Source organism: Protopterus annectens, chromosome 9.part0 (genome assembly GCF_019279795.1).
Source record: "Protopterus annectens isolate FY-2018-M chromosome 9.part0, PAN1.0, whole genome shotgun sequence".
NCBI lineage: Eukaryota > Metazoa > Chordata > Ceratodontiformes > Protopteridae > Protopterus > Protopterus annectens.
The window spans coordinates 628,334,964-628,349,316 of record NC_056743.1 but is presented as its reverse complement, the minus strand read 5'-3'; the positions used below and the strand labels follow the sequence as shown (position 1 = coordinate 628,349,316).

At 40.9% G+C, this 14,353-nt stretch overlaps 1 protein-coding gene across 2 annotated transcripts in view; it reads right to left on the bottom strand.

The window, feature by feature from the left end:
* GPSM3 (G protein signaling modulator 3) overlaps positions 1 to 14,353 on the bottom strand; it is a 778,689-nt gene that overhangs the window by 565,404 nt on the left and 198,932 nt on the right. The gene's annotated exons all lie outside the window — the stretch shown is intronic.

The following is a 14,353-nucleotide window of genomic DNA, read 5'->3' as shown; positions in this document are numbered from 1 at the left end:
ATTTATACTCATGCAGACTTTAACAGCTTTAAAACTATCCTGACATAGTATAGTATGGATTTTAGAACTAAGAGTTAAAAATCTAAGAACACAATAGCCAAGGTTTGATTTCTAAAATAGTTAATATCTTGTAAGGTATGTAATATGTTTCTCTAGGCTAAATGTAATTGGGGTAGATGAGGCATCCCTACAATGAGCTTTAGTCTGGTTGTCCTTTCTTGTTCTATTTAAAAGTGATCACGAGTCTGGTGATTCGGAGTAATATATATATATATATATATATATATATATATATATATATATATATATATATATATATATATATATAAAACATTTGGTTACCGGGGAAAGTCTGATTGGGTTAGAAACCCATATTCAGCGGAGGCCCAGGGATAATAGCTCCAATACAATGAAAGAAATAAAATAACATTTTTACAAAATTTGCCAACATAAGGAAAAATAGAGAAGTGAAATTACAATATGTTGTCTAAAGAATCAATACATACATTTTTACATATAATTGAGAAAAAAAAAAAGAACAAGCATTTTCTATAACAAAACTTAAGGTTTACAAGAGAATGGTATTCTAATACTAGACATACTAGACATACATAAGATGTTAGTGGTACATGGTGTGTGTGTGTGTGTGTGTGTGTGTGTGTGTGTGTGTGTGTGTGTGTGTGTGTGTGTGTGTGTGTGTGTGTATTATCTGAAGCTGATGTTATAGAAAATTGGACTGGAAACAAGATTTTAAAAAGTGAAGATTTCAGCCTGAAACCTTCACTCATTTGAGATGAATCTTGACTTTGAATGTTGAAAGTGAATCTGCTCACAGTGTATCATGCAATAGAATGGAAGAGCTTATTTCAGATCCATATCTTGAAGGACGTGGGGTTTGTAGTTTTTCATAGGGTTGGGGACAGCCCCATTTACGAGTAACTGTATAACTTAAAACAAGAGAAATGCGGGTGACACCATTTAAAGGTTATCTAACCTATGTGATATAAAAAACATTTTAAATGATGGATATCTTGACAAAACTGGGGAAAGGAAGCTGCATAAAATACTGTGCACATGATAAAACATTCAAATCCTAAAATCAGATTGGTAACGTCTTGTAATACTGATTTATATATTTGTTTATTTATTTCATTAACCAGATATTTCTAGCTATACATTACTCCATTACACAAGAGATTATGCAGAAAAAGTCCATACATGCAAAACAAATACAAAATAAAGAAAAAGAAATGTAACAAGTGCATGTAAATGATTTAATTTACATTCCTTTACATTAAAATGTAAAAGTGAAAAAAAATAATAACAAAATTATGTCTTGACTCTCGAATAGAAGACTGAAGCTCTAACTACAGCCCTGATGGCCTGAGCTGAATTAGCTAAGCAGCTTGGGCAATAGAAAAGTTGGGTGGAAGGGATGCAAATGTCCTATACAAGTTGATTGGTCCATTCCAGTGGTGTGGTGTTTCCTGGTTAGCCACTGCGTCAAAAGATGTGGATCATATCTCTTGACTGTCCAGAATTTTGCAGAATATACAAATTTTTGTGTCATATTTTTGATCTGTTCCTTTTAAAGTTTATAGTTTTCTGGCAAATAACTGAGGATTGAATTCAATAAATAGTGATGGATATGTGAGTTTCAGGCTTCATATCTTACAGAAAAAGTGTGCTAATGCAAAATTGTTGTTGTTGTAACTTTCTAAGTTTTGATGAGCAATATTTAAAATCTGTCCCTGATTTTGGGCTTTTCTCCCCCTATTATTTTTAGGTCTGTCCAGAATTCTTGCTCTAAGAGGTTGAGAGGTAAGCAGTGGAAGCTTGCACTAAAGCCATGTACTGGGGAAGTATAGGCTTTGCTTCCCAGGCCAGTGGTGGTAGCTGTCGGGGGGCATGAGTGTGGGAGCAAGCATATATTAGGGGTAGAGGATTGAAGGCCTTGTTGTGATGTGGTGGAATTAGGACATGACTAGGGCTGTGGAAGAGATGTTTCCATCTTACATCCAAGCAGGATATGTACTGTTGATTGAAGGGAGGTACAATTAGATTGGACAAGGTATGATCACTTTATGGATCCCAGTCTTGGGGTAGGCTGCAGTCACATAACTAATGACAATGTACTCCTGTCACAGTCAGAGCTAAAAGGTACAGTTGCCTTTGAGCTGTGGTGTGGGGGGTAAGCCAGATTCACCTGGCCAGGGTGAGGGATGATCACTGCTACTACTGCAAGTGGATAGCTGAAGGCACAAGCAGGAGGCACAAAGCCTGGATAACTGCCTCCCTAGATGGCTGAATACTGGGGGGGGGAATAAATGGTATTAAACCCAACATGCAAGGCCGGTTGGTTTGTAGGCATATGGGGCACAAATCTCCTTGAAAAAATACATAAAAATTTAAAATTGTCTTGTAAAAAATGCATGATGAATCCACAGTACCATAAGATATGTATTAACAGGAGCTACTAAGCTACATCAATGAGCAAAAGGATATGTGCAAGAAAACATTACGAAAATATATTATACCACAATAATTAGCAGAATTCAGTCGGTGGAGTTCTAGCAATAAACTCTTCAGAATGGAAAAATCAAATTCACAATAGGTTAAAGCCATATAGAGTAAAGACAAAATACAGAGACAGAATTTAAGTGGGGTTTCAACCATTTCCCTTAGTTTCCATATACTTATAAATGTAGCTAGCCTGGACACTTTTGGAAATATGATAAAAATAACCACAACCTTTCCAGCAAATAACATTTACAGTGTTGTACAGGAGTTGTTGGGTGGAATTTGTGAACACTGTTGTGAGTTGTGGAATAAGGCTGAGCCATTTAACACATTATTGTTCCCTGCTATGGCATGGAACTGCAACTAGGTCATTCATAAATGTCATAATACCTTCCTCAAGGTTTCATGCTGCTAGGGTTATGAAAGTAACATCTTATTATGTGATTTAGGGCACTACAGTGCAGAAGAATCCAAATCAACATTTGACTTTGTTATAGACCAAATGCACGATGCAGAGAATAAGAGGCAATCTAGTCCTAGATCAAAATGCATGCTATCATTTTAAGATGGACTGTATAGACGTATGGCCTTACATTCCTGACCAGCATACCATTGGCTCTGGCTGTAATAGTGAAAGTGCATAGTGCCATGACCATCTGATAGTATGCAAAGTCATAATAATGCATGTTTATGTTCTGCATGTTGAAATGTAGCAAGAATAACCTGAAAAATCAGAGATGCAATACAATGGCAAGTGTGATAGAAATAAGCCCTCCATTATGCTTCATGGCTTCATGAGTGGGATGAGATTGTTTTCTGATTATCCATACTTCATTAAAGATTAGTAGGCAAAGCATTCCAGCATTTTTTTGCACATTTCTGAATTCCTGGACTTGGAATACTTAATGAATTTCTGTTAGTGATTGCCTTTCAGAGGAAATTTCAGACTTTGAACCTGTTTCCCTGTTGTAGTTGGCATCAGTGTGAGCAACAAGGACCTTGCTGTATGTAATGAAACTAGTAATTTTTTTTCTGGTGTCTTGTCTTAGCTTGATTGGCTTGAAAGCCCACTGCAAATGAAACTAAGCCATTGCTTGCTTTATTCGAAAACCACTACCACCTCCAATACGAAAAACAAAAAGGCTAAAATCAAAAGACATTTTCTAGTCTCCATCTGGTATTCCATATCCCATGTAAATGTACCAGAATGAAATTATATAACTTCTGATAAGTCAAGTGACCTTTTGGCTCTCCACTTACAACGTGTGAAAAATGGAAGTTGGTACTTTCCTCAGAATAAATATGTTACAGTAGAGGAAAAAAATGTAGGAAAGTATGCATGCTCATCAGCAAGTGCTTATGCCTTTAGCCCTTTTTCAGAAGACTTGGGTTTGATACTGGCTACAGGTGATGAGGTAGGGGCCAAGGAGATAAAGACAGAATGAGTATGTGTCAGTAACTGTCCTAAGAAACAGAATGCCAATTACCAGTGTGAGATATACAATGCTGCATATCTTAAACGTGACTGCAGCACAGCAGAGCTACATATAGTGAAGAGCAAGGAACTCGACATGTCATGCGAGTGTTCTGGTACTCCAGGTCAAAGGAGACACCAGAGGCAGAAGATGCTGTCCTACACTATGCTACTACAACCTATACGGGTGCATAAAAAGGTATTGGCCATGATGGATAAATCAGTTTTGTGAGGAAAAAATGTTGACCAAATTTGATAGGCTGAACGCCTAATCTTCAGATATAACTGAAGCAAAAATGGTACAAGTGAACCAGCAAGGAAGATAAAAGTGCTAGTCGTAAAGTATGCATATTAAATTATTAACTATCCAATCAAAATGTTCTAGTGTAAGTGTGTTTTAATATACATACTTCAGCTTTAATTACATATTAAAGAAATGCACTACAAATGACAGTTAATTTCCAAGCAGGCAACAGCCTGGGATCTGAGCATCCAAATCTGAATTTTCTGCCTATAGCCATGATTGAGGGTACCATTTTTGGAAAGTACAATGTTTTACTTTACATAGCCTTTTGTTAGTCAAGTACATGTGCATTTTCAAGTTTGACTTATAAAAGTACAGAACAGAAAAAAGGCAGAGATATTAGAACTGCAGGGTAAAAGACTAAGGATAAATAAGTGAAGTCACGACTAATGCATGTTTAGAGAAATATGTTGATAAGATGTTAAATAGACAAACCAAAGCTGAAGGTGCACATAGCACATAATGTCATAGATAACTGCCAAAATGTAATTCAGAAGACGTTGATAGACTAATAGCCACTGATACCTCAAACAGAGGTTTGAAATGCATAATATGATTTAATATAGCCCTACCTGTATTGTCTTTAGGAGAATAAATTGTTTTTCATGCAAGATACCTCCCCAGAGAAAAATTAAAGAAAAGAAGAATGAATCAAAAATGGAAAATTCAGTAGTAAGTATGGTAGCATCAAGTGGAGTATCTGCTCCTGCAGCCTGACATGGTGTGTTTACCTGTCAAGGTCAGTGAAGGCTGCCAAGTGGAAAAGTATAGACTCACCCAGGGCCAGCTTTCATTTCATGGATGAAGGAGAGAAATCAGCCCTGAGGATGCCTTCCGGGGAGTTGCTGACATAACAATCTGGATATGTTGATGTGACTGATAATTGCAGCTGATTGGGTCACTTTCAAAACTGATATCACATGTCAAGGTGCACAGCCAGGCATGCTGGGTAAGGATTAAAAATATCACACATGTAAGGGTACAGAGGGATACTGTTTAAGGATTAAAAATACTATAAATGCCAAGTTGCACGTAGGGTATACTAGGTAAGGATTACAAATATCACAGATGCCAAGGTACACAGAGGGTGATACTGAGAAAGGATTAAAATATCAGAAATGCCAAGGTTCACAGAAGGAATACTGAGTAGGAATTAAAAACAAAAATCCCATCCTTGCAGTGTGATGATTTCAGGGGTTCTGGGAATGCAGGAGTGCATGGGCAGCTGAGGAACTTCTCTAAGCAGAAATCAATGAGAGAACCAAATGAAAAATGGAACAATAAACTGGCGTGTGTTTAAGTGTTATGATTTTTTTAGAGTTTCTACAAGAATGCTGATAGAGTGTGAGTAATATAATGGACCTATGCATCATCAGAAATGAGGATGGCCAAGTGTTGTGGTAGTAGGCTGTTCATTGTTGTGATGGTGGTGAACTACATTCAAATAGTGCCTTAAGCTGCTGAATGCCCAACTTGGAGAGTCAGTAATGAACCTGAATCCTCAAGAGGCTGAGCAATGGGTTCCATCACAACAGCACTTAGGACAACCACTGGGGCTCACAACATGACAGCTACCACTTCTGTTAGCCTTCAAGTAAGGAAAGAGATGTATGTATGTATGTATGTATGTATGTATGTATGTATGGTTATGGCCACATCAGCATAGCATCCATGCTTATTCTTTACTACTTCCATTAGAAAAGATGGGATACAGGTACTGTTAAAAAACACTTGATCACAGTAGAAAGACTAGTGATCCTCATCCTCTACCCCTTTACCCCATGCAGAAATAAAATGGCGGTGATGGGCAGTTGTGAATACTTAATGTCAGTAGTGCAAGAAAAAAAAACTAACATCTGAATGGTCATTTGCAGACAGCTTCATAATTAGAAAATAGACAGTGATATAATAGCTGACAGTTGTTTTGGTAGACCTTCATGTATGACATCACTTTTTGCATGAAAGAGAGCAAAAAGGACCTTAGTTTCATTTAGCTTCAGTATCTCACTTAGGATGTCCAGCTATAGTTATATGTTAATATTGTACTTATGGTATCCCGGGTTTTGTTTTATGTCTGCAGGAAAATGTGGAGAGCTTCTTATACAGAGCACAATGGCAGGTTGGCCTGCCTTTCAGAATAACTCCATGTATTTCAATTTGTGAATTTCCACATCTTCAACAATATTTTAGAAGCTGTCAGAACAATGTGGTATTTGAACCTGAGCACTAAGTATCCCTTCACTAGTTAATGTGAAGGTTGAGTAATCAGATTATTAATCATTTTATTTCCAGCCCCAGTACTGAGTTAGCTGTTTTCTGTAACTGCAATATGGATATTTAAATATATATAACGAGACCCCAAATAACAGGCAAAAGACAGACCCACAACAAGAAATATAACTTCTCAAAGGTGAACCTACAAAGGTGCGGTGCAGTTTTTAGGCATGGGCATGGAACAAGAGTGCTAACTATTATGACCTGTCATATGGTTAGGTTCCATAGAAACTGGTACTCTGGATCTATTTATTTCCTGGAAAAACAGGTAGGTAGGTGGGGACTAATTTAAATCACTCATATCCCATGGTGAAACTGCCATTTCCATCTCATTAACATAAGTCATGGTCTGGCATTACCATATGTGCTACCATAGCTCACTAATGTGAAAAGGATAATATGGGCGTATCCCATGGGCTGCCTTCCATCAAAATGAGAGACGATGAGGAAATGTAGTTGTGAGGGTTCAACAGGAAAGGAGTGAAAGAACAGCTCAAGTCAGATGTGGGTACAACATGTAAAGTATGAGAAGGAGTTTAAAGTGATGTTGCAGATTTCATGTAACAGCAACTGAGACAGGAAAGAGGTGATGTGGGAGCTTGTGATCTGGATGTACAAGGTGTAGAGAAAGAAGAATTAGGGAAGATAGCATGTTGGTGGGTTTCTAAGGAGATTTAATGGGAATAAGAAAACAATGTTTCATCTGAAGGGTGACACCCATAGGTGTGCAAAACTTCTTGCACTGCATTGTCAGTATTGAAAAACTAATGTGAGTACTTGGAGTAGGATTAGAAGCCCAGAGCCTTCTGTTCTTACAGCACCAAAGGCTGAGGAGTAGGATTAGAATCCCAGAGCCTTCTGTTCTTACAGCACCAAAGGCTGAGGAGTAGGATTAGAATCCCAGAGCCTTCTGTTCTTACAGCACCAAAGGCTGAGGAGTAGGATTAGAATCCCAGAGCCTTCTGTTCTTACAGCACCAAAGGCCAAGAAGTAGGATTAGAAACCCAGAGCCTTCTGTTCTTACAGCACCAAAGGCCGAGGAGTAGGATTAGAATCCCAGAGCCTTCTGTTCTTACAGCACCAAAGGCCGAGGAGTAGGATTAGAAACCCAGAGCCTTCTGTTCTTACAGCACCAAAGGTTAAGGAGTAGGATTAGAACCCCAGAGCCTTCTGTTCTTACAGCACCAAAGTCTGAGGAGTAGGATTAGAATCCCAGAGCCTTCTGTTCCTACAGCACCAAAGGCTGAGGAGTAGGATTAGAATCCCAGAGCCTTCTGTTCTTACAGCACCAAAGGGCAAGGAGTAGGATTAGAATCCCAGTGCCTTCTGTTCTTACAGCACCAAAGGCCGAGGAGTAGGATTAGAAACCCAGAGCCTTCTGTTCTTACAGCACCAAAGGCCGAGGAGTAGGATTAGAATCCCAGGGCCTTCTGTTCTTACAGCACCAAAGGCCGAGGAGTAGGATTAGAAACCCAGAGCCTTCTGTTCTTACAGCACCAAAGGTTGAGGAGTAGGATTAGAATCCCAGAGCCTTCTGTTCTTACAGCACCAAAGGCTGAGGAGTAGGATTAGAATCCCAGAGCCTTCTGTTCTTACAGCACCAAAGGCTGAGGAGTAGGATTAGAATCCCAGAGCCTTCTGTTCTTACAGCACCAAAGGCCGAGGAGTAGGATTAGAATCCCAGAGCCTTCTGTTCTTACAGCACCAAAGGCCGAGGAGTAGGATTAGAATCCCAGAGCCTTCTGTTCTTACAGCACCAAAGGCTGAGGAGTAGGATTAGAATCCCAGAGCCTTCTGTTCTTACAGCACCAAAGGCTGAGGAGTAGGATTAGAATCCCAGAGCCTTCTGTTCTTACAGCACCAAAGGTTGAGGAGTAGGATTAGAATCCCAGAGCCTTCTGTTCTTACAGCACCAAAGGCTGAGGAGTAGGATTAGAATCCCAGAGCCTTCTGTTCTTACAGCACCAAAGGCTGAGGAGTAGGATTAGAATCCCAGAGCCTTCTGTTCTTACAACACCAAAGGCTGAGGAGTAGAATTAGAATCCCAGAGCCTTCTGTTTTTACAGCACGAAATGCTGAGGAGTAAGATTAGAATCCCAGAGCCTTCTGTTCTTACAGCATGAAAGGCTGAGGAGTAGGATTAGAATCCCAGAGCCTTCTGTTCTTACAGCAACAAATGCTGAAGAGTAGGATTAGAATCCCAGAGCCTTCTGTTCTTACAGCACCAAAGGCTGAGGAGTAGGATTAGAATCCCAGAGCCTTCTGTTCTTACAGCAACAAATGCTGAGGAGTAGGATTAGAATCCCAGAGCCTTCTGTTCTTACAGCACCAAAGGCCGAGGAGTAGGATTAGAATCCCAGAGCCTTCTTTTCTTACAGCACCAAAGGCTGAGGAGTAGGATTAGAATCCCAGAGCCTTCTGTTCTTACAGCACCAAAGGCTGAGGAGTAGGATCAGAATCCCAGAGCCTTCTGTTCTTACAGCACCAAAGGCTGAGGAGTAGGATTAGAATCCCAGAGCCTTCTGTTCTTACAGCACCAAAGGCTGAGGAGTAGGATTAGAATCCCAGAGCCTTCTGTTCTTACAACACCAAAGGCTGAGGAGTAGGATTAGAATCCTAGAGCCTCCTGTTCTTACAGCACCAAAGGTTGAGGAGTAGGATTAGAATCCCAGAGCCTTCTGTTCTTACAGCACCAAAGGCTGAGGAGTAGGATTAGAATCCCAGAGCCTTCTGTTCTTACAGCACCAAAGGCTGAGGAGTAGGATTAGAATCCCAGAGCCTTCTGTTCTTACAACACCAAAGGCTGAGGAGTAGGATTAGAATCCCAGAGCCTTCTGTTTTTACAGCACCAAATGCTGAGGAGTAAGATTAGAATCCCAGAGCCTTCTGTTCTTACAGCACAAAAGGCTGAGGAGTAGGATTAGAATCCCAGAGCCTTCTGTTCTTACAGCACCAAAGACTGAGGAGTAGGATTAGAATCCCAGAGCCTTCTGTTCTTACAGCACGAACGGCTGAGGAGTAGGATTAGAATCCCAGAGCCTTCTGTTCTTACAGCACCAAAGGTTGATGAGTAGGATTAGAATCCCAGAGCCTTCTGTTCTTACAGCACCAAAGGCTGAGGAGTAGGATTAGAATCCCAGAGCCTTCTGTTCTTACAGCACCAAAGGCTGAGGAGTAGGATTAGAATCCCAGAGCCTTCTGTTCTTACAGCACCAAAGGCTGAGGAGTAGGATTAGAATCACAGAGTCTTCTGTTCTTACAGCACCAAAGGCTGAGGAGTAGGATTAGAATCCCAGAGCCTTCTGTTCATACAGCACCAAAGGCTGAGGAGTAGGATTAGAATCCCAGAGCCTTCTGTTCTTACAGCACCAAAGGCTGAGGAGTAGAATTAGAATCCCAGAGCCTTCTGTTCTTACAGCACCAAAGGCTTAGAAGTAGGATTAGAATCCCAGAGCCTTCTGTTCTTACAGCACCAAAGGCCGAGGAGTATGATTAGAATCCCAGAGCCTTCTGTTCTTACAGCACCAAAGGTTGAGGAGTAGGATTAGAATCCCAGAGCCTTTTGTTCTTACAGCACCAATGTCTGAGGAGTAGGATTAGAATCCCAGAGCCTTCTGTTCTTACAGCACCAAAGTCTGAGGAGTAGGATTAGAATCCCAGAGCCTTCTGTTCTTACAGCACCAAAGGCTGAGGAGTAGGATTAGAATCCCAGAGCCTTCTGTTCTTACAGCACCAAAGGCTGAGGAGTAGGATTAGAATCCCAGAGCCTTCTGTTCTTGCAGCACCAAAGGCTGAGGAGTAAGATTAGAATCCCAGAGCCTTCTGTTCTTACAGCACCAAAGGCAGAGGAGTAGGATTAGAATCCCAGAGCCTTCTGTTCTTACAGCACCAAAGGCCGAGGAGTAGGATTAGATTCCCAGAGTCTTCTGTTCTTACAGCACCAAAGGCCGAGGAGTAGGATTAGAATCCCAGAGCCTTCTGTTCTTACAGCACCAAAGGCCGAGGAGTAGGATTAGAATCCCAGAGCCTTCTGTTCTTACAGCACCAAAGGTTGAGGAGTAGGATTAGAATCCCAGAGCCTTCTGTTCTTACAGCACCAAAGGTTGAGTATGGTACTGTTGAGCAACTGGCAATCTTATGTGAAGGTTTGAGGATTGGCATAGTGGGGTAGTGGTTCTCCAAATTTCATAAAGAAAAGTAGGAAGATTTGTCCTGGTTGTAGAGGGATCACAATCCTCACCTTTCCTAACAAATGCTACAGTGTCGGAAAGGAGATACCTTTCTTTCATCAAGCATGTAGTTTAGGTGGAGCAATACTATTTTATTCTGGCAGTAGAACTCTGGATCAGCTCATTGATCCTGCACAGATACTGTTGGGATTACAGGAATATGCCAGTACTCTATGCATTCATTTTGGCCTGTGACTGTGTACCCTGAAATACCCTTTTGTGAGACTGTGCAACCATATGCAGTCCCAGGGCCATTGATGCATGCTTGATCCCTCATTTGGAGAAGTGGGAGCTGGGTTTATAATCTTGATAAGTCTGTTAACATTCATTGTGAGTATAGGTCTCTGCCAAGGGCATTTCTTGTCTTACCTCTGTTTGCAGTTCTCATTGACTGCATGTCAAAGCACAAATGAAGTTTGTATTTTATCTAGTTCGGGAATGTGAACATTTCACATTTGTGCTTTGCAGATGTCCTGTTAACATCAAATGATTGAGATTTTTAGTATACATTAGAGCAACTATGTACCACATGTGAACCTGTTGGGATTAAAATAAACCCTTGTAAGTGAGAAGTCTTCTCCCAGAAGAGAGTGGATTGATCTCTGCATGGGTAGTGGGGAACAGCTGCCTTGGGTGGAGGAATTTTAATATCTCTGTAACCAAGAAAGAGAAGTGTGTGACTGTGCAGCAAAGAAACACACAAATAACACAGCTTTTTTTGTATTGAGGTTTTACAACATTTGTACCCATAGAGTGGCGCACAGCAATAGTTATCCCGCTCCACAAAGGTGGAGCCACAACGGACCCCGGGAACTATCGCCCTATAAGCCTGACTGGCCTGATCTGCAAGGCAATGGAGCACATCATCATGGAATTCATTAACAGCGACATTAGGAACCTTCAAACATTGGACCCTACCCAGTTTGGCTTTGTTAAGGGCAGATCATGGCTCCTAAACCTGGTGGACTTCTTTGAGACAGTTACCAAGGCTTTAGACGAGGGAAAGGAGGTCCACACAGCCTACCTAGACCTCGCAAAGGCTTTCAACACCATTCCTCATTCTGGTATTATAGACAAGCTCAACAGCCTGAATATAAACCCCTATGTCATGAGATGGGTTGCCAGTTGGCTCATGGATAGAACCCACACGGTGAGAGTTGCAGGCTCTAGGTCCACCTCTAAACCAGTTACAAGTGGCGTCCCCCAGGGCTCAGTTCTGGGACCCCTCCTGTTTGATGTATACTTCTCAGAGTTACAGGCAAGCACAGGAGGATTATGACTGACCAAGTTCTCAGATGACTGCAAACTGGGGGCCATAATTGACTCTCCAGCTGATACAGACATCCTCCAGAAGGGTCTCACTGAGACGGATACCTGGTGTCAAAATCTTGGCCTCAAGCTAAATGCCAAAAAGTGCATAGGCATCCCCTTTGGAAAAAGCAAAGTACCTGGGAACTATCACATATGTGGTAGTCCCCTAAATACAGAAAATGTAATAAGGGATCTGGGGACCCAAGTAGATAGTAATCTCTCTTTTGATAATCATATTGCCAAGGTGGTTAGAAAATCCTTCTATGTGGCCCACCTAATCACAAAAGGATACGCATCTAGAACAAAAGTGATTATTGTGCCCCTCTACTCATCACTCATCAGACCCATTATAGAGTACAATGCCCCATTTGGGATGTACCTTACAAGACACCTGCAACATCCGTAAAGATCACAGAAGTACCTCACCAAGAGGATTACTGGCCTCAAACAGATGCCCTATGCAGCCTGACTGAAGAAACTCCAGCTGTACTCGGTTGCATACCGCTTACTCAGAGGTGATCTCTGCCTGACATACAAGGTCATGTCCAACCCAGAATTGATGGACATGCTCCACCTAAAAAAAAAACAAATCCCCAAGAGCCACACGCTGTAGGGATCTAAACTTCACCACAATGATAAATAGGATGTGCTGGAGGGATAGATTCCTGTCCCAGAGACTCCCCATGCTTTGGAACAGGATTTCAATCTACATTAGGCAGAGCCCCTCACTAACATTCTTCAAGAGAAACCTTGATGAGTGGATGGGAAACAGAAAATTTACCCTGGGGATTATTGCAGTGGCTCTGCTGGACAGAGGCACAGGGAACTAATGGCTCTGCTGGACCGAGGCACAGGGAACTAATCTAAGGGGGCGGCAAAAGCCAACACATTCTGGCTAGGCTTATAGATGCCCTCAGGTAGATAGCCTAGTACTTACCTATGAACCTATGAACCTAAAAAGAACAGTATTCTAGAACATTGCATTTCCCATTTGTGCTGCATTTGCCTTTCCATTACTTTTTTTTTCATGATAAAACAATTTATGTTCCTGAACACCTCATGTCTTCCTTTAGCTGACTAATGTGACTGGGGCTGCCTACATTTTTCAGTAACAGTATGGAAAATATCATATGGTTTCCTCTGAAGCCAACCGCAGGAAAAGGGGCAGAACTACTGACCTCCACTTTGCATAGAATTATGGAGTCTATATCAGCATTTCGAAACTGTAATAGGTCAAATCACTAAATGTCAAACTGAAATGATCGACCTATTACATTTTTGAATGCCGATAAAAAAATAAACCCACTCCAAAAAAACTAAAGGGTATAGGCAGGGGGGAAAACCCCCCTACACCCCCCACATGGGGCCCCACTACTTAAATATACCAACTCCGAGACCGCACTACATTGAGGTAAACAGAAATCTCCCCTTACGGAGATTTCTGTTTACCCGTTCGACTTTCTGCCCTTTCGGCATTCTCGATGCGAAAATATCAAATTCGATATTGTCAGCATTCGAGATGCTGATAGGGACCCGAATTATGAGATAGTCATATCGAAGTTCTTTAATAAGTCAATACAAATGATAACAGAAGGATCACTCATATCCAGAACTGAGACTGCTTAAATACATATTATATATTGGGAAGATGGAGTACTGCAGATTCATTGAAAATTTGTAAAATCTCTGATTAAAAAAAAAAAGCATGAGGGAATTTTATCTGTGATTGAACAGTGTGTTTACACAGGAGATTGTACAAACAGTCTCCCAGAAATCCTAGCAGACAGCATCATCATGAAAGAATAGCCCCATGGCATTCAGTGATTCTGAATTTATGGCCTTAGAGAATGGCTATATGAAATAAGATGCAGTGGTACTTCTTCCTCACTGGCAGCCAAAGCATATTTTTGTCATGAAATTAAAACACCTTGCATGCAGCATGACAGGCATTTCCATGACAATGAACTGTGATGTCAGACAGAAGGTATTCTGCTAGTGTCAGCTCCCATAAGAGCTTCCACTATAAGTAAACAGTAAGACAAAAAGATGCAGCATTTGGCATTTCCAAGGATACATAAATAATTAAAACACTTAAAAAGTAAATGCGTACATTGTTATAGAATATAGTACTTCTAAAGTTCCTAGCATTATTAATTTTTTCAATTAATGATGGACTTAGGGAAACCCCCTGAAAGAACAATCTTTTTTTGTGTTTAAGATTTTATGTTTAAGACTGCTTGT